The 21,076-nt window shown below is 39.8% G+C and overlaps 1 protein-coding gene across 1 annotated transcript in view; it reads right to left on the bottom strand.

Moving 5' to 3' along the window:
* Nucleotides 1–21,076, bottom strand: part of diaph2 (diaphanous-related formin 2) — a gene marked incomplete at both ends in the record, with an annotated part of 346,857 nt that overhangs the window by 150,694 nt on the left and 175,087 nt on the right. The window lies entirely within an intron of this gene.

Here is a 21,076-nt window from a genome sequence, read left to right as displayed (position 1 = left end):
GTTGAAAAAAACATTTCAACATCACATTTCCCAAAACAAAGTGGAAAGACAATTGACATAGATGAGAATCAATACATTAAGTCATATTAAAGCCTAAGCTGACGGGCAGAGATTGGTTCGATGGCAACAGATGGCCTGGACCAATTCAAAACCATAGTTTCCACATCAACAAAAGGACTACTCTTAGAGCTACAACTGCTGAAATATGTTATAGGCTATTTAACTGAGCACTTCATGATGCATCCTGCATCCAACACTGAATATAATATATCACAGTGTGTGTCTTAAACAAGATGTTGTATCAAATATATCAAGAACAATTGCTCTCGCATAACACATTGCTAAAGTGAGTGGCAACCTTAAAATATGTTATTCTTTGTGTCCAGCCTTGCATTCGTAAGGCCACTGCACATATGGTATAACATTGTTTTGTTTAAAAGGCAGATGTGATTGATGACAGCCCCCTTCCACATTATGATGGAACTACATAATAAGCAATATTGTCATATGTATGATCAGAGTACAGTCCTGCGGATGACTTCCCCCTCTTCATTCGTTTGCGTGTCATCGTGACAGTGGGTAGATGCTTGATAAACACAGCTCCTTCCCTTTGGCCCTGTTTGTCAGCTTGCTAGAGCAAATGAGATAATTGTTTAACCCCCCACAGTTCCAGAAAATGGCATTATGTCTCTGTTACATGACTGAACACAACAACAAATTGGTCCAAGAATGAGGAGACCTTTGTTGTCATAATGGAGACCTTATTGAGGCCACACACTTGGGAAACACCACAGGTCAACGTGTATTACTCTTCAATTACACTTCAATAACATCAATCTCCAAAAACATAGACACCCAGATACGGAACGAAAGGTCAACATGTCAAACTGGAATAACAGCACTGAAGATGAGTTTGATAATATGGAGGAGGCAGCGATATGAGAAACAGGAAGCCTTAGACTGGTCCCTCTTCTCCCGGTGGCTTGTGGGAGAGGCAGCACACTTTGTTGCTAATAATCACAACTGCTCTGTTTAAGCCCAAGGTGGGAGTCTCCCAGGAAATCTAGAACAAACAATCTGCTCCCCAAGCACTGGCTTGCATATTTAAGAAACAATCAAAGAGGCAAAATCTCCTGGGCTGCCAGAAGACGCAATGCTGAAGGCACCTGCCTAACTCCAGTGCTTTCTGTCAAAAACTGACATCAGGGATGCAGTTGTTTACTGTATTAAGTAGGGGTAAAAATGGTTCAAGTATGTACCCATGCTATGGTTTGATTTTATGTCAACATCTGAGGATGTTCCTCAGAAGTTGACAAGACTCTGCACTCTAAATTTTAGTCTACTCTGACCGTGATACACAAAATGCTGTATCACCTTCAAACTCAGTGGAGCTCAGGGATGCACATCAGCCAGTGGCTTAAACTTTTCTGTTTGTTAACAGGAGCAACATGGCAGGGGCTTTGCTTGCCAAAAAATGGACACAAACCTTTGATGAGTGCCTGTAATCTTGACTAATGAGAGGAAAATCTCACACACTTTTAATTACACCACTTTTATGGGACAGTATGTTGCTTTGAATCGGTGTCAGGATTAGGACTTTATGACCACTTACAAGCATTAGGGACTCCTCAAATAAATAAATTAAGATCAATACATATAAGGATGTATACATGAGTAACTACTGCTCTAATATAGGGGGAGATATGCCATTTTGACCTGACAAAGATCAAGTCAAGTTTCAATTAAAGTGGCACTTTCTTTTTACTGATATTTGCACAGCTTTAGATTGGGATGTTAAATGGACTTGCATTTATACTGTTTGAACTAGTTAACATGAGATCAGAGGAGGACCCGCTCTACCTCTGAGCCAAAAAGGCCCTCTTCATCTTTTTATTTGGTAACTCAGTGGAGTCGAATGGGGATGAAAGTATTTTATGTTTAAATGTCGCTAACGGAGGTCTTCAATTGCTCACCTGTGTTCATCTTCTTTCAGAAAATAAGATATGATAAACCTGATGGTTAGTGTTTGTTGATGCCTTTAATGTAAGACTGGCAGATATGAATTATCATGTTTCAGTGTCAGCATTTTTCTATCAGAATTCATCTAAACCCACCGATATAGAGACACAAAATAAATATTACTAACTTCATAAATAAATCAAATGACAACAACAATACAGCCACAATACCCTGACTCACAAACTCAGTAACCACTGAGGCCCAAGGAATCATGCTGGATTTCTTATATGGCAAGTGCCTTGGCCACAGAAACTAGCGAGCCAGCAAAAATAAGGGGAGGAAAGAGGAAACCATGATCTCCCTGAGAGAATGGCCCACAGACAGAGGGCAAATTAAACTTAGAAGTGGGATTTGGTTGCTTGCGGTACTAAATTGTTCTCCGAAACCATTCTCTTTTCTCTGCTGCCACTTAAATCTCTCACCTAGGTACCTTACACTCTCAGCAGGGTGCTCTCAGCCCATTCTTCAGTGCCTCAGCTGTCTTTGCCATTACCCCCACATCTCAAATTAAACAGGAAAACAGTACCTTTAATAATCTGAAACAGGGACATTCCATTCTGGTGCCGTCCTATACAGCGCAGAGTTCTCCCACTGTGCTATGAGTAGTGACATCAGTTGGCTGCTCCAGTATTTACTGGCTGACTCAATTATGCCACATGTTTCCTCTGAGCACTGCATGTGGACTGATGGGCCCTGGAGGGCCTGCGAACATTGGAGTTGCCACACTCGTCTGAGTCCCAGGTGTGTGGAGAGGATGACTATAGGTGGCATATTCCAAGCAGATGGTCGGCCACAACAATAACGCAAGTTTTATAAATGTCTCAAACACATAAAAGTTACAAACAACTCACAAGCTCTACTTGGAATCATAATCAGGTTGAGTTCAATTTGACAAAAGTCTGTATTTTCGTTAAAAATAGAGATGCATGTTCTATTAGCAGCCTATTTGCAGCTGATTGTGTTTGTGTGCCGCATGGTAAATTCCTGTTGGCAAACAGCAGCAAAGACAGTAACGTTTACAGCCACAGACACACACCGACACACGACGGACAACATGTTATTTGTGTGGAGGTTCCTCAGCGTGAGTGAAGAAGATATACATCCGGTAATCTGGAACAAATACAAGTCCAAAATAAGCCATGGAGGAGGAAGAGACATTTCAAACAACTAACTAAATCAGAGAGTTATTATATTGTAATTAATTTGCATGCATCACAGTTCAATTTGAAGGTCATGGTTACAACTGAGCTAACACCTAACATTAACGAAGGTTACATCTATTTGATTATGATGCATTCTAGCTCTGCTCAGTAAAAAAAAAAAAGGTAGAATATATTGGTATTTTTATGTATTCAAATATAATATTGTAAAAAGTAGTTTTTCTAAACTTGAACTTGAAAAAATACTTTTGTTTGAAGTAGATGGTTTCACAGCATTATGGAATAGATTCCCTAACACTATCTCTAAGAAGCATTTTAATATTAATAATACAACCACTAATGCCAAGACATTTTTATTTAATCAAATAAGGTATTTCCATGAGAATAATATGAACTGTTTATTTTATGCAAATAATCACTAAAGATAAACAGAAAGTAAAGGGATCAATAGTGGATTTAGAATATTTGACGGTTTACAGTGACTTCGGCATGGTTAAAGGATTGTTCTGAATCCTTGTGTCCTGTGCCAAACTTGTAGTAATTCGCTCATGGCCTTCCTGAGAGGCATAATAATCGTAATTGGCCAAGATAAGTGGAATTGGCGCGTCTCTAGTTAAAATGCAACGTTGGGAATGTATGTCAATCTAAAAGTTTTTTTTTTTTTCTGCCAAGAAAGCTTAACCTGTCCAACAGTGTAGCGCCATAACAGCTGATCAAAGTCCTTGCCAACTTTAAACGTGCTTTACGAATTGCCCAGTAGCTAAAAAGTAATACTCTGACAACAAAACCATCCATTGTGCACATAAGTATATTTGTTATTGAAATCTCCCAAACAATGACTCAATAAAGAGCCATTTGTGATGGGCAGCGTGGGAGGGTCTTTTGGTAGCTCACTGGTTTCCCTGAAGCCATTTTGTACAATGGTGATAAAGTCACATCACATCGAGATATATTATGTCAGTTTATCTATATACACAGAATATTAATATTACATACAAGATAATAACAACAGAACCATGTATTAATTTATATTAATAGATGCAAAATCAAAATAATATGATTTGAACTGACTGTATTATGCAGAGCTCAACTTCAGCAGATGGTCATCAAAGGGTCAAATGCTTTGGATTTGATATCAGCCATGCAATGTAAAAAATAATTATAAATAATTAGTATTTCACATTGTTTTGTTGTAATATATTAAATCACAATGGTGAAGAGCCTTGAGAATAAGGTCAAGGAGGAAGTGTTTCAAAATCACAATTTAACAAAATACATGGAAGATTCATCGAAGCTAACATAACCACATGAAGAGAAGTCCCTGATGAGCGAAACTGTTACACATCCCATTAACTGAGGGGGAGTTAAAGCTTGCCCCGTGCCAAGAGGAGTCACCAAATTGATATAGGTTCCACTGAAAAAACACATGAATGTTTGCGCAAAAACAGATTTGGCTTATTAAAGATGACTTGGCATCCATTGTAAGCCTTCTCTGTGGGCCTTGGACTGAGGTATACCCTTGGGAAGCACTGTGATAACAAGAGTTTTCCAACACTTGGACATCCAGTCTGTTTGCTGGCCCAGAATCACTATTCTGGTTGCCTTCCATGAGATATCTCCCTCAAGACGTCCATAAAACCCACGGCATTACAAAGCTAAACACTACCACATGTTCACTTCCGGACTGAGCCTCGCCACCAGGCACATTATAAAATGAGCGGGCCTTGAAGAGAAATAAAAGAAACTGCAGATGACAGGTCTTCAACAAACATATTTAAAGGCAAAACAACACAGAGTGGAATAGACAATGTGGAGTCTGGTCCTCTACAAGGCAATTTATTCACTCAAATGTGCAATCTGCCTGCAAACATGTGCCCTGTCCTCCATCTCAGGGACTCACACTGAGGATTGAGCTACTGGAGAGCTGCCAGAGCGTCGAAAGGAGAAGGATTCTGAGGAGGAGCCATTGGCCTCAGTCGTGTCTGATCCACAGAAATACCAATTCCACACACACGTGTGTATATATATATATACACACATATGAAGTTCCATATCTGTACCATTTTAAATCATCGACCCCGAACAAAACAAAAACGAAACAGATGTGATGGGAGAACCATGAGTAAATAAATGAAAAGTATTAGGGTATTAGGGGGCAAAGTATAGTGCACAAAGGCGTTCCTGAATGTCTGCTGGCAAGATAAAATGCCTTGCCCAGTTATTGCTGGAATAATGAGCGAGACCTTCAAAAATAGAGAGCACGCACACGATCTGAACGTAACAATTGAGCGGTGAAATCCAGCTGTGACCAATTTCTCCCACTGACTAAGGCTAAACAGAGGTCTCTTTCTCAACCCCAAAGCCAATTTGCTGTGTGGATACACACCTCTCTATCCACTCCTCCTGCTATCTTCGATCTCAGAAGCATGCTCCCGCTTGCAAAAAGGCAATCCCTCTCCCAGACACTTGAAATCATTTATTTTACTCTCAGCTTGGCAAACTTGCATTGATTGTGTATACCAAAACATAATTGAAAAGTATCTACAAATTATTGACTGAGACACAACATATTGGCTGTGACACCAAGATTAGTGCCTGATAAGAAACACTTGATATTATACATAATCTATGTTTATATTATAATGAATAAATGACTGCCTGCATATGAATAAGTATCGCTTTCAGCAACAAAAGTACGAAGTATTCTGTGTATTTGTCAGATTTTGACTTGACAATGCAAGAATGTTGTGGCAATATATTGTTTTGTTTTCTCAGAAATACTCAATACTCAAAGTTAACTATGAAAAGGGAGCTGCAGTTCATCATCATGCCTTTTGATAACAGGGGGGGGGGAGTCGCTGATAACAATGATGACGATGGAACATGGCAATAGTTTGTTAAATGTTCCTTACAACCACGTATGACTATTTGAGTCTTGAAACCACTTTTCTTGAGTTATCTATCCTTCCATCTGAAGCCATCTGGTTCTGGTTATCAGAGATCTTTAAAACAAAGGTGTGTGTATAGGGAGCAGAAGTCCCACTGAGTGACACTCTGACCTGTGGCCAGTAATGCTTTCAGTATGCAGGGAGAGGCTCAGCCCACGGTGGAAGGTACACAGCTGGGCTTGGAGCAGGGCCCAGTGAGAAAAACGCCTCCTCCTTTAATTGAGACAACACAGATCTCCCTTAGTGATCCGTGTTTCTATTCCAAGAGGAGAGGAGGAGGCCTCCTACAAACGAATAATGTCTCCTATTGAAATGCAGTACTGTTTGGGACATCATGATTATACATGACTTGCTTAACTTTTAGTTTATGCCTGTGATTAGGAATCTCTTCTTGGGTCAGTTTAAAAATAAATATAAATCCGGAGAAATGTAGTGGTGAGATTAACTTCATGTTGAATTAAAACTGGAAGTATCCACAGACTTTAGCAAAGCCCAAAGATTATCTAATACAGTGAGGATTTATATTCATGGAGGGAGGAGCTATTATGCCGCAGTATCTCGAAGGTTACAAGTGTACTTTTACTCCAACACGGAGCATATATGTTCAAAACAGACTCTGAACATGAATTTAAAAGTGAAAACAATGCGGCGCAAATAAAAAATCCCTCAAATCAATAACTCTGAGCATTGTCAATGACCTGGGGCTTGATACGGCCTTTTAACAAGTATATATTTAATCTGCCCACATCTACACATGACTGTTGTTCTCTCTCTGTGGCAGGGAGTGTGGGAAGGCTCTGACTCTGCCTCTTAAATTGGTCATGGAGACATGCTCCTGGGGGCAGCGAATGGATTGAGCCTGACAGCCAATCAGTTCTAGGAAACCATTCTCTGGTGGTGCCAGGGCAGCTCGTTGTGACCCAGTGCGCTCGAGCACTGGTGGGAAGGCACTAGCTGATGGTCCAAACGGCTGCCCTGCCGTGCTTTACCACCCCACCATGTCGTCCAACGTAAAGCATGGAGTAGACAACGCTGAAGCCCTACTCGTGTCACTATGAGGGGATGAAGAATACAGATTCAAGGGTGTTCCATTGGACAGCTGGCAGGATTACTGTTGCCCCCACAGTCTCCATTAATGTACCTCTCCCAAAACCATGCTCCACGGGACCAAGCCCATAAAAGGGAGTCCAGAGTATTATAGGCCGAAACGTGGAGATTATGAGGCGTTCACTTGTACTACTGGTTATCTTTAAAGGATATGGAAGGAAATGTGTTTGTGGTCAGTTTTTCCGGCAGTTAGATGAGTAGTTCTACATCAGTCCCGTCTCTTTGCTTTAGGAGAGAGATCGGTCCATGGCATGTTTAGCAATGTAATACTGGAAGGAACAGGAAACAGTAGCCAGGGTCTGTCAACAAGGCACTTATTGCATTATATATGTGAAGATAAGCAAAATGATGTATTGAACCACAATTTAGTCTTTTTGTTCTTCTCTTTTGTGTCCTTTACGTTGTGTTCCTTTCTAAAAGACATTGTGCTAGGATAAGTTTAAAAAGGTCATGGCAAAACCTCTCCACTGAGGAGATTAAATTGACAAAAATACATAATGACAATGATCAATTGTGCTTTTTTAAATTCCAAGTGTTTTCCCTTTAAGACATAGTATAATAGGGCAAATCATGTCCTGTCCTTTTATAGTATGTGCTGTCTTTGCAATGTCCTACTTTGGAGTGTATTCAACAGGGTTGCATTTTGTACATTTGTCAGCTAATAGAACATAATCTTCCCCCATCTTTTCTAAAGCACAGTTATTCATTTACCCGTCCATTCCATTAGCAGCCCAGTTCTTCTCTTTTTTTATTGTTTCAAGATGAAAATTGGATGCTATACAAGCAAGGAAAATTTGTTTTGATTTGATATATGTTCTTTTTCAAGACATTTTAGGCAAGGCAAGGCAAGGCAAGTTTATTTGTATAGCACATTTCAACAACAAGGCGATTCAAAGTGCTTCACATAAAACCATTAAAAGCATCAAAACATAATGCAGATTTAAAAACAGTTAAGAAAACATTAAAACAGTCAAAAAACAAAATTAAAATTAAAAGTTGAATAAAAGTTGCAGTGCAGTTTAAGAAATAAAATGCAGTAGTGAGATGCAGTAATTGAATCTGGTTCAGTTAAAGGCAGCAGCAAACAGAAAAGTCTTCAATGTGGACTTAAAGGAGCTGAGGGTCTCAGCAGACCTGCAGCTTTCAGGGACCTTGTTCCAGATATGTGGAGCAGAAAAGCTGAACGCTGCTTCTCCATGTTTAGTTCTGACTCTTGGAACAGAAAGTAGACTCGTCCCAGACGACCTGAGTGGCCGGGATGGTTCATTAGGTAGGAGCAGATCACACACATACTTATGCCCTAAACCATTCAGTGCTTTATAAACCAGCAGCAGGATTTTAAAGTCAATTCTTTGTTTGACAGGGAGCCAGTGCAAAGACCTCAGAACTGGAGTGATGTGATCCACTTTCCTGGTCTTAGTGAGGACTCGAGCTGCAGCGTTCTGAATCAGCTGCAGCTTTCTGATTGACTTTTTACAGAGGCCTGTGAACACACCGTTACAGTAGTCAAGTCTACTGAAGATAAATGCATGGACAAGTTTCTCCAGATCCTGTTGAGACATAAGTCCTCTAACCCTTGATATATTCTTCAGGTGATAGTAGGCTGATTTTGTAATTGTCTTGATATGGCTGTTCAGGTTGAGGTCTGAATCCATAACTACACCTAGATTTCTGGCTTGGTTTGAGGTTTTTAACATTAGTGATTGAAGCTGAGCGCTGACTTTCAATCGTTCGTCCTTGGGACCAAAAACAATTACTTCTGTTTTATATTGATTTAATTGAAGAAAATTCTGGCACATCCAGTTATTGATTTCTTCAATGCATTTAGCCAGCCCTTGTATGGGACTATAGTCCCCTGGTGATATAGTTATGTAGAGTTGTGTGTCATCTGCATAATTATGATAACACACTTTGTTGTTTTTCATAATCTGAGCCAGTGGAAGCATGTAGATGTTGAACAGAAGAGGCCCCAGTATTGAACCTTGGGGAACACCACATGTCATCCTAGTCAGCTCTGATGTGTAATTAGCTACCGACACAAAGTATTGTCGGTCCTTCAAGTAGGATTCAAACCAGTTAAGTGCTGCGCCAGAGAGTCCTACCCAGACTTTCAGTCTGTCTAGTAGTATGTCATGATCAACCGTGTCGAATGCAGCACTGAGATCCAGTAATACTAAGACTGAGGTTCTGCCACTGTCTGTGTTTAAGTGGATGTCGTTGAAAACCTTAACAAGAGCAGTTTCAGTACTGTGGTGCTGACGAAAGCCGGACTGGAAGACATCGAAACAGTTATTTTCGGCCAAGAAGTTGTTCAGCTGTTGAAAAACCGCTTTTTCCATTATTTTACTTAAGAATGGGAGGTTTGATATTGGTCTAGAGTTTTTCAATATTTCGGGGTCTAAACTAGCCTTCTTTAGAAGTGGTTTAATAACTGCAGTTTTTAGGGCTTGTGGGAAGACACCTGAGAGAAAGGATGTGTTTACAATTTGTAAAAGATCAGCGGTCATGCAGTGTGAAATATTTTTGAAAAAGTGTGTTGGTAGAATATCCAAGCAGCAGGAGGATGTGTTCAGATGTTGTATAATGTCTTCTAGGCTTCTTTGGTTAATTGAGTGAAATTGTGTCATGATATTTGAATGGATGCTATTTAAAGATGGGGACAACACATATCCTGTGGTTGGTGTCGAGCCACCGACTGCTTGTCTAATTTTCTGAATTTTATCAGCAAAATAGGAGGCAAATTGATTGCATGCCCAGGTGGATTGGAGCGTATCCGTTACCGACACCGGAGGGTTTGTTAGCCTGTCCACGGTAGCAAATAAGGCGCGTGTATTGTTTTTGTTTTTGGTTATGATGTCAGAGAAGAAGGCCTGTCTTGCATTTCTATGTTCCAAATTATAATTGTGAAGTCTCTCTTTATAGATACCACAGTGAACCTGGAGATTAGTTTTTCGCCACCTGCGTTCAGCTTTCCGACACTCTCTTTTCTCTATTCTGACCAGTGTGGCATTTCTCCAAGGGGATCTTTTCTTACCCGAGACAACCTTCACCTTAGTGGGTGCAATGGCGTCAATAACTTTTTAAACTTTAGAATTGAAGCCATCCACAAGCTCATTGACTAAGATGCAAGAGAGGCCTGGTGTGGAGCAGAACTTCTGAATAAATAGTTCACTGGTGTTTTCAGTGATGTAACGCTTTGTCACAACCTTGGTGTACTGTATCCACTAGTGGGTTTGCTTCGGCCTTTCTAATTATTTCTTTCTAATTATTGGAACAAAACAGTATTCCTGTAATGTCTGATTGTATGAGAGAGAGAGAAAGAAAAAAAGACTCATGGGTCTGTGCAACATTCAGCTGGTAAGAGTAAGCTAAAATGTTAATACTACTACTACTTATAATGATGAATGCCATTTGGTTAAGTATATCTTTTTCAGTGTAACATCGTTGCTTTTTGGAAAAATCCAATGTGCACATGTGTCTAAGCAAGCAGCTTAGAAGAGTGATGCATGAAAGGTTGTCAAACACGGAAAAGACGACCATGCACATGTTTTATTTTTAAGAAATGTGCTCAAGTATTATCTCTTCTTCTTGTGAAGGTTAACCGATAGGTTGATCCAATTTGTCAACTGAAGCGTGAAAGGACTTAAGAAATACTTCACATTTCTGTGCTGGAAAATGTCAAGGTTTGCTGAGAGATGAGGACAAGAGGAGGGGAAATGACTTTTTCTCATTCTGGCAGCTTGACTCCACGCTTGCTAGCAGCAATAGGTTTATCCTTGGCAATCAACGCGGGGATGGATATATACAGTAAAGTTGGAAGTCCCCAATCAAATCAAAGACAGCTGGTGCTGTGTCTGTCTCTAAAATGCATGCATGGCCCCCCGCAAACACACGCAGGTACACAAAAACACATGCATAATATAAAAAGCGGGAATTGCTCACGGAATGTGATTGAAGCTGTAACGGCGCCATCATGTCGCCTCCTGATGACTATTCTTTATACAGAGAAGCATGTTCTGGTGACATGAGGGTGTCAAGGCAGACATGCCCTGATTAAAGATGCACTCTGCGGCACCTGGGAATGGAGTTAACAGCGAGGGGAGAAGAACATGAACGCAAAGAGAGGCACTCAGTCATGAACTGCATTTGAATCCCAGAACCACAGCGGTTGTTGAACTTCTCAATGGCCACAATGTTTACAAGGAATATATCTCTCTCACTTTATGTTGCCCTTTTTCTATTTATGCATAATAGCTGTTTCTAAATCATTCTGATGATACCCGTTGACCTCTTCATTGCAAACGGTACATTGTGACCATCATGCCATGATGACCTCCAACTACTATTATATGTCACAGCAAAAGTCCAAACTAAATAGACTATACCAAAAGCCCCAAAACAATAATATTGAGCCAATGTGAAAAACCAGAGCAATTTGCATAAAAAAATAAAGTTCTGCTCTCGTTACCAAGACAGCCTGCATCATACTGTACTCACTCACAAAGCCTTCAATGACATGCAGTACTTAACACTTGCTATATAATAACTACCTCTCGTGAAATCACTATATATCAGCCACTAATAGAGAGATGAAAAGAGACGTCAGAGACATCATTGTGGGGAGAAACACACTGAAAGCATACAATTCTGTGTAAGAAAAAGGAAGAGAGCTTCACGAGTGAGTGTAAAGAAAATAAATAGATGCACTGTAATATACACTTGAATGCGAGTCATTATGCTTTTGTGATATGAAAAGCAGCTGAGCTTAGCTGTAATTATTTAAAATAAGGTTTACAGGAGTGCAACTCATGATAGTATATGCTGCATAGTACAGATTAAACATCTTGAATACAATGATCATTTTTTTAGTCAGCGGGAATACAAACAGGTTAACGGGCTGAATGATGTATAATGGTGACTTGCTTTTGTGCTGCAGGAGAAGGTAGGATGTCAGAGCCCTATATGTAATGCTGGCTTTTGTATCTGACATTACAATACCTGATGACCCTATACCAGCAGTACTGTAATTGGATGCCTGGCCTGCGATACTGTGGAAGTAAGAGTATCTATGGTGTTTGGGGGCAAAAAACATTTAAGTGCAACCCACCTCTTAGTGGGCTGATTATGATGTTTTTATGAGTCCTGCTGTCAGGCTGACTTGGATGGGATTCTGTATGAACCTGTAAAAGGAGTGGTGCCGCACTGAGTCAGTCACTAAGTGGAGTTTCTCTTGTAAAAGTGAAGCCTGTGAGTGAGTGGATGGGCCCAATAAAAGACCATAATGCTGACCTAGGCTTTTAGTTGATACTAGCCTTTCCGCGCAGTACACTATCGACTGTTGTAATGGCATTACAGCTGGCCACCTCAATTACACACACAAAAAAGGTTGTTTTTTTGGTTTGTCTAAGTTTAAGGCAGAATGCAATGGTTATTAGCTAGCGGGAAGTGTTAAGATTAAAAGCAATAGTTTTATTGAAAGAAGCTTTTTAATCCATGTGTTACAAAGCCACCGTTTTGGTGCAATGGGGAAAAAAGAAGGGGGATGTAACATGACAACACTCGCTTTCTTTTAAAGCAAGGATGTGATCAATATAAGTATCATAATCAAACACATGGAAGCAGTGGAAATGCACCGTAAGTAATGTCTACCTCCTCTATGTGAAAGGACATTTATATAAAATCAAGAGTGACCTTCTGGTGAATTTACTCAACTTGAGGCAAATGAACAAAGGAAGTGTGATTTGACAGTGAATGTCTGCAACAATCCCCTTTATAGAGTAATTCATTTCATATAAGCAAGATGTCAAAAATTATAATCATATTGATAGCGAAATGTAAACGAGACTTGAGCCCAGTGAAGTCCTTATCAGAACGCCAATACATCATCCACTGAGGCTTCATAATAATTGTGTAAAAGCATGTGGTGAAACATATACTTTACAGGGGTTGCTGTGGACGGCTGATCCAAAGGAAGAGCACATGCCTCTGAGCCTTTCAGTAGGTACTGCTAGATGAAGAGAAACAGCATGACAACATACATGACCAATGGCAGAAGATGGTCTCTGGTGAGTGTTCTCTCTCTCTCTCTCTCTCTCTCTCTCTCTCTCTCTCTCTCTCTCTCTCTCTCTCTCTCTCTCTCTCTCTCTCTCTCTCTCTCTCTCTCTCTCTCTCTCTCAGATGATTGAAACAACCTCCACAAAGAAATAATGCACACGTATACAATCCACAAAAGAATATGCACACATCTGGAGTACACAAAATAAAAAAAATAAGATAATCGCAAAATGATCTAATTGTTCCACTCGCCGTGTCATCCCATAAACAGATACACACAGGTTGTGCTACCACCAGATGTTATCTCCAGCCAAGTGTCAGATGTCAGGTGGATTTTATGGATCATCAGAGGTGCCTCTGACATATAAAGCGTAAGTGCACACATGTTAAAGAAAAATGGCTGAATCCTGCCAAGACAAATCGTACAAGATAAAAGACAAATTCATAATGGCATTTCTCCAGCTGCCAGGGAGACAGAATTGGGTTAAAAAGCAAGAAAATGTGGGGAAAATATATGCATATTGACGACACACTAATAGGCACAATCTGTTTATTCCATGGTGCATCTTTTAAATGCGTTATATGCTGTACAGAGCAAAGCAGATGCAGCGCTCACTGCAAAAAAAAATTGTTGGTAGAATATGAGGGCACATTTTTAAACTTTCCCACACAAGGACATCACTGTCGAACAAGGGAAGGCTGCCAGCCGATTCCACACACTTGCACTGTGCAGTGCGCTGCAGTCTGCTATCTCTAAACACCCGGTATTTACCTACATTTGAAATGCTCTTAAGATACCACTCCTGTACTGTCATTATAGATTTAAAGGAAGAGTTGGTGGTGCTTTGACATGTAAGTACATCACTTCGGCAATGTGGTGCTCTGAATGGTTATTGCTGTCATTCTCTTAAGCACCAGTCTCCGAACTAAAGAGCCCCACCTGAGAAATCCGTCGATGTGACCACGTACTGTCGCAAGTGTTTCATAATGCCGGGTTGCATGAATAGTTACATTATAAATTATAGAGTGCTCTCTGCCATGCCGCATTCCTTTGAAAGCCAATGTTGGAAAACAAGACAACATTTTGACACATTTCTAAAGTCAAATGGACAAAAGGATGAACTTAAAAATGTCACTGATCCACGTTCATGTGAAAAGAAGAGTACCACGATTACATTTTTGCTCCTTCCTCCCTTTTCTCCTTCCAACCATATCTCCACCTGATTCACACTGATCCTTGCAGCAGTGCTGGGACTGGAGAGGAGGGGAGCCTATAAGCCTTCCATTGGATGAGGTGGAGGAAAGGGGAAGGGGTAATCTTGAAAGAGATATACAGTCGTCTCATGCTGGCCATTCGTAACCAGTGTAATGCAGGATTGTCTGTGTGTGTGTGTGTGTGTGTGTGTCTGCCTATGTGTGTATGCAAATTATTACTGTAGGAGTGCTCACATGCACACAGAACTAGACATGTGTACTGGATACGGGAGGCATTTTACTCATTCTGACAGACAGCTTCCCTGTCGCCTCATCTTTTTCAACCCAGGAGCTGCTATCTGTGAAAGCAGTAGTCTGGTGGGGTCGGGTCGCCTGTGAGATGCACAAAGAATGAGGGACCAACCCTTCCGCTGTGTTTATCTAAGGCAAAAGCAACCGGAAAAAAAGAGGACAAAAATAATCTTGACATTCACCAGGAAAATGTGTCCAAATTAAATTCAATAATAACAAATTAAATATTTAAAAAGGAAGGCCTGAATAAATAAGGTGTACCTCCGATAACCTAGTACAGTACATCACAAATATTAACAAAGGTTGAAAGTTTAAAAGGGCAGATAATGATAGGACTTTTCCAACATCGTCCTAGTCTCTGACTTCTCTCTCTACAATATATATATATATATATACACACACACACTGTATATATATATGAAATGTATAGATAAACAATGATAAAATGTATGTATTTTTTGTTTGTAGAAATTAACATACAGGATGAAGTGCCTTTTTAAATTGTTACTTAAAAAATAAACAGATATAAAATATAAATATAAATAATTATACGAGAGCCTTCGTTTTAAGATGAATGCAGCTAAATGTACCAATTTCGCTCCGTGTTCAATCTCAGACATGTCAGAAAAGTCCATCCCCTTTCACAAGACACACTCAGAAAATGAATCTGCATTACCTCCAAGCTGCACATGCACTTCAGGATCGAGATAATTGCATGGCAGCCTATTTCAGACAACCGGGTGGCAGCATGTGTTTTTGAGGCTTATGACTTTCCATACCACCCACAATCAGCACCGTCCTCCAGGACTTCAAACACTCCCTCTGTTCTCCAAACCCTCCGGTCTCCACTCTCTCGGGGAACCAAGCACCTGGCCCAGAGTTTCATATTCCTCTCAGGTGTGCCTCCACCGCATTGCACGAGCCTGATATACACGCATATTAAGTACAGTATTGGCATTCTATTTTTCCAATAGTTGCTATTTCACTTTCAAAGTAGGCCACGACTGAAGGACGGAGCACATTCTCTAACTAGCAATTTCACGAGATGGTAAATGAATGGTCTCCATATCCCCTCAGGTTGAAAGTGTTGTGCCTGTGTAGTGAACTCTCAGAAGGTATTTAAAAAATTAAAAAATTAAATAGAAAGTTAACTGATTTATGTTCACATTCATGCTATTATATTTGCTATCCTTATTATCATACACTCCCTGACTATTCAAAACAATACCCTAAATTGCAGTAGTTTACTCTCTCTCTCTCCTCCGCACCGCATCCCAACTTCATCTCCTTTGTCCTTCCTCTACCTCTGTTTTAAGTAGCTGTCTTCTTATCAGAGCAGGAAGCTCACAGAGAATTCCCTGTGGTCATTCATGGGCTTCAGCCTTATGGGAATCCACAGATTTAAAAGCAGCAGAGGAAGCCCACACTGACTTCGTTTCCTGGGAGAACAAAGTGCATAGTGGAAGATAGTGGATACATTACAGGTACCCCCATCCCTGTCACTTACAAAGTCAGCCTCAAGTCATGACAGACCCTGTTGCATGTAGCACAGCAGCAGCTCTCCACTGCACCAGGCTTGATGTTCGGCATTCTTTTGTTCATTTTTGCTCTTTAACATGTGATTCATGTACAGTACTTTCTCACAATTACAATTACAAATTCTGGCATTTCTGAAGGAAGGCCAGATTGAAAGCAATTTCAAAAGTAAACCAAAAGTAAATCATATTAAACGTACCTTTATTGTGTACAAAATGTTGTTCACTCAACAACAAAACACATTTTAAAAAGGAGATGTTCTGTTGTTCTGTTGTTGCTTTTCATATCAAGCAGGCCCATCACCACATCCGCCCAATAGAACAATTGATCCCCAGAATAACACATGCCACGAGATTTCCATCATCAGTCCACTATATTGTTGAGAAGAAAAAGAAACTTGCATACACAAACAAACAAACAAACCAACTCATCAATAATCTTCATTCAAAGCAAACATCCTGATCCCCGCTGTGTGCTTTTGGTTGCTTAAAGGGCAGGACAATCATAGAATGACAATCAAAACGCTCTGCATTTAGAAGCCTGGGCAGGAATTCAACAGGAGCACGTGCCGGCTGTGCTTCTCAGATGCTGGATGAAATAATTGTCAGCAGTCAACTGCATGTTTACCATCCATCTGTTTTATGCTGGACTGAAACGGACATAAAAAGGAGGGTGTGCGTATTCTTCTATTTCAGTTCAAAGTGAAAAGGAAGAGAGCTCTCTAGATCTATGAGATTGAGATTATTAACCATGTTTTACCATACAGAAGCGAGTAGTTTACTCTTACTATACTTTATTTGATCAAAGTTATCATATTTAGCTGATCATGAAAAAAAACAGCTACTAACTGAGAGTTGTAATTTCTCTACAAAGACAAAAACACAGGCCACAGAGAAACTTATAGCAACCATTAAGAGCAATTTTGTGCCAGAACGACTCCACAGGAGGGAGAGGTTAAGTGAGCTCATAGGCAAGAACAATCACTCGCATGGCTCCTGGCACTAAGAAAAGCACACTTAAATGGCTCGTGGCTCTGTTGTAAACAATAGGGGGTCCTTACCTGAGACAATGTTCAGAAATTACGTACATCCTCCACTTGGGTGTGAAAACTGCTTTGCTATACTTAAACCTTGAATAGGCTGTATTCCTCAGACGACTGGCCTCATTGACCGGCGGTAAGAGCATGAAGAGCACATCATGTTTGTGATGGATGCAACGGGTTCTGCACTATTTTCTCTGCTGTAGGAGAGCAAATCCTGCACAGGGAATGAATGTACGTTTCCATCTAATGTAATGCCATCACCCCGTCTCCAAAACACAACGGCTGCCTCAGTGTTCACTTCTTCTGTCCATCACGTAAAACATCTGGATTCATTTTAGAAGGTCAGGGCCAGTGAAGCGAAAACTGTCAGTGGAAGTCGTCTCGATGCGTTTCATGAAGGGAGCAAAGAAATGCCACCGTGAGATGGACCGGGAAATAACATTCCTGTTGACAATGTAAGGTCTGAGAAGCCTTCTGCCGAGATAAAGGTGTGAATGATATAAACACTCAGCTGCATGAAATCAATATATAGGAAATAAGAACTGCACAGTGGTCTATCAAGCTGATATTTTTTTAAATGTATAGAATAATACTTTAACATACAATACATAGCATTTTAAGAAAAGGGAAAAATTATTGTTGAATAAACCACCAATCCCTTAAAAAATCCCTTCCTGCCCCAATAATAAAACTAAATCTGCATCTACACGTACAAACCTATGAACAATTGTGTCAAGGCACCCACTCTTTTTTTTTGACAAAGATATATTGTATGAGAAGGAGGCTTGGCTTTCAAAGCCCCTTACAAAAATAACCATATTTTTATTATGAGTATCTTTATTAGGTGTGTGCTTTTGGGTCCTCGCTCATTTCTGCAGGGGCAAACAAAAGTAAGCTAAGCACTAGCTCCACAGTCCCTCCCACCCACCTCACCATGCCAATACTTCCCTCTTAACTATCTCCCTTCCTACCACTCCTCCTCCTGGATTAAAAGCTCTTAATTTTCACTAATTACACAAACTCATTTATTTTTCTTCATGGCTCGGCATTTCTTCCTGTTTTCTCTCCATGGGGCTCATAAACACGTTTTGAAACTGGGTTTAATAAACCTGCCTTCTGAGGGTTCCGGGCCTTTAATGGACACAGGGCTTGTTTGATAAGTCTCCACTTCATCACATACTTTATTAATTAAAGTCTATATTACATTAGAAACAAAGTTAAAGCTATTTGCTCCCCATTAATGGTTTCATGTAGCTGCATATCTATGGCCAATTAATTGGAGTCTTGCCTCCCCGTTTGCATTTCCCCTTGTTTGACAAAAGTGTGTTCGGGTTAGCTTCGGGCAATATGTTGCAAGCAGTAGCAATACTGCACTTGTAATCCATAATTAACAGAGGGTTGACTGCACTGGTGATTTAAAGGTGACGTTTAGGTGCCTGAATGTGGCAAACTATCCTCAGACTGCTGTTTCCCTGCTAACTGCAATAAAAGTCCATCTTATTATGAGATAAGTAACTCTAGCAGCCAGATGATCACACAAATCCCAAATTTACTGTGAAAGGCAGGCATATTTTCTGAGCTGCAGTTAACGGATTCTTTGTACAGGTGTAATTACTGAAAACAAAAACTACATGCTCGGCATGAAACAGTCTAAGATTCTATGAAAAATAAGCTTTAGCAAACGGAAAGCTGACAGAAACCCTGTGAAGCTTTTCCGAAGCCCTAAATAAGTCGAAACGGCCCTACCATACACAGTGTGTGTGTGTGTGTGTGTGTGTGTGTGTGTGTGTGTGTGTGTGTGTGTGTGTGTAAACACACTGTAAAGGGGGATGATGTAGGAGGCAATGCACAGGAGACAGCGGGAGAGCACAAGTGGTGTGGCCTGTCAGACATAATGAGTAAGCAACGATACACACAATAATTGTAGCCAACAACAGGGAAGCCCCTCTGTGTGTGGTTGTGAGGATACACACACACACACACACACACACACACACACACACACACACACACACACACACACACACACACACACACACACACAGCTCAGACACACGCTGAAAGCAATAAGTTGAAAGAAGAGAGGGCACATTGGGGGCAGTCACACCGGGTGAGACTGAAGGGAACAAAGAGGGCTATAAACACTTTGTGTTGCATGTTGATTGCAAAAAAATATTTTAGCACACTTGGCGCAAAGTTACAACAGTAGCATTAAAAAAAAGCAAGAATCCAAACATACATTAAAAGATCTACATCTATATGATGGAACGATGTATACATAGACATGCATGGCATATTATATACTACTATTACTACTACTATACTACATAGTATATATTATAATAATAAGACTAAGAATACGAGCACAGTTTGTAAAGCTTACAGATTAACAGGTTTATTAAAGCCACTTGGACAGTTACAATGAAAATAAATAGCAAAGTGAAATGTTTGTTTTATATTTCAGCGTATGGCAAGACCTTCAATTTAATTAAATTTGTAATTAACAAATATATTTCACAAAGGAAAGAAAAAAAATAGAATACTTGTATATTAACCAAATTATTCAAACTAAACAAAAGGTGCCTGTCTCAATTCATGCATTTTCCAGCTAAAGTAATCATTTATTTCCACATGTATTTGCTTGCAAGGGATTTATTTTATATAAAACCAAAATTAGGCTATCATAGAAACAACATATATATACATATACATATACATATATACATATACATATATACATATATATATATATATATACATATATATATATATATATGTATATATATATATATATATATATACATATACGTATATATACGTATATACATATATATACATACGTATATATATATATATATATATATATATACGTATGTATATATACATACGTATATATATATATATATATACGTATGTATATATACACGTATATATATATATATATATATATATATATATATATATATATATATATATATATACATACATACGTATATATATATATATATATATATATATATATATATATATATATATATATATATATATATATATATATATATATAGGAAAGTAGTTCAGCATTGGAAAACATGGGGTCAGTATCATTAATGCAACAGGGGCAAATACATAAATATTGATGAGAAAGGAGGGAATTAACAGGATAACACTTGTTGGATAAGGGGACAATGAGATTACTCCTAGCATCAACATAAATACATACTGCCATCTACTGCCCCCAAACACTAACACTGGAGTGTCATTCACAAGCTATAAGTATATGTAGATGAGGTTAACGGGGGTTGGCCAGCAGTGGTCAGCTCCTTACAAAACTGTGGCCTGTGGATGACCAATACTTCGTTACAATGCCTGCTACTCCAGATTAAAGGAGAGTCGTAGCAGCCGTGGGGGATGGGAGGTCGTATCATTGTTTACCCTGTGTCAGGACACCAACGCAGGGCCAAGGCAATGCTAAAATGTTTCTCTATTGTGTGTCTGCCTTCCTTTGTGTGTTTGACAAATGAAGTGTATAGCGACACAGGGTGGGAAACCAGGAGGAAGGGGGAGAATCCCACAATGGCAGCAGGTGCACCGGGACGACTAATATTTGCTCAGCAGCTTCTCCGGCAAGCAAGCAACTCCCCCCGAAGAAAAGGGGCAACTGTCTCCTCATAAATGGCTCTGTTACAGACACATAAATCCGGGG

Source organism: Taurulus bubalis (genome assembly GCF_910589615.1).
Source record: "Taurulus bubalis genome assembly, chromosome: 13".
Taxonomy (NCBI): domain Eukaryota; kingdom Metazoa; phylum Chordata; class Actinopteri; order Perciformes; family Cottidae; genus Taurulus; species Taurulus bubalis.
Note: the sequence above shows the minus strand (reverse complement) of the source record. Positions and strands in the feature narration are given on the sequence as shown.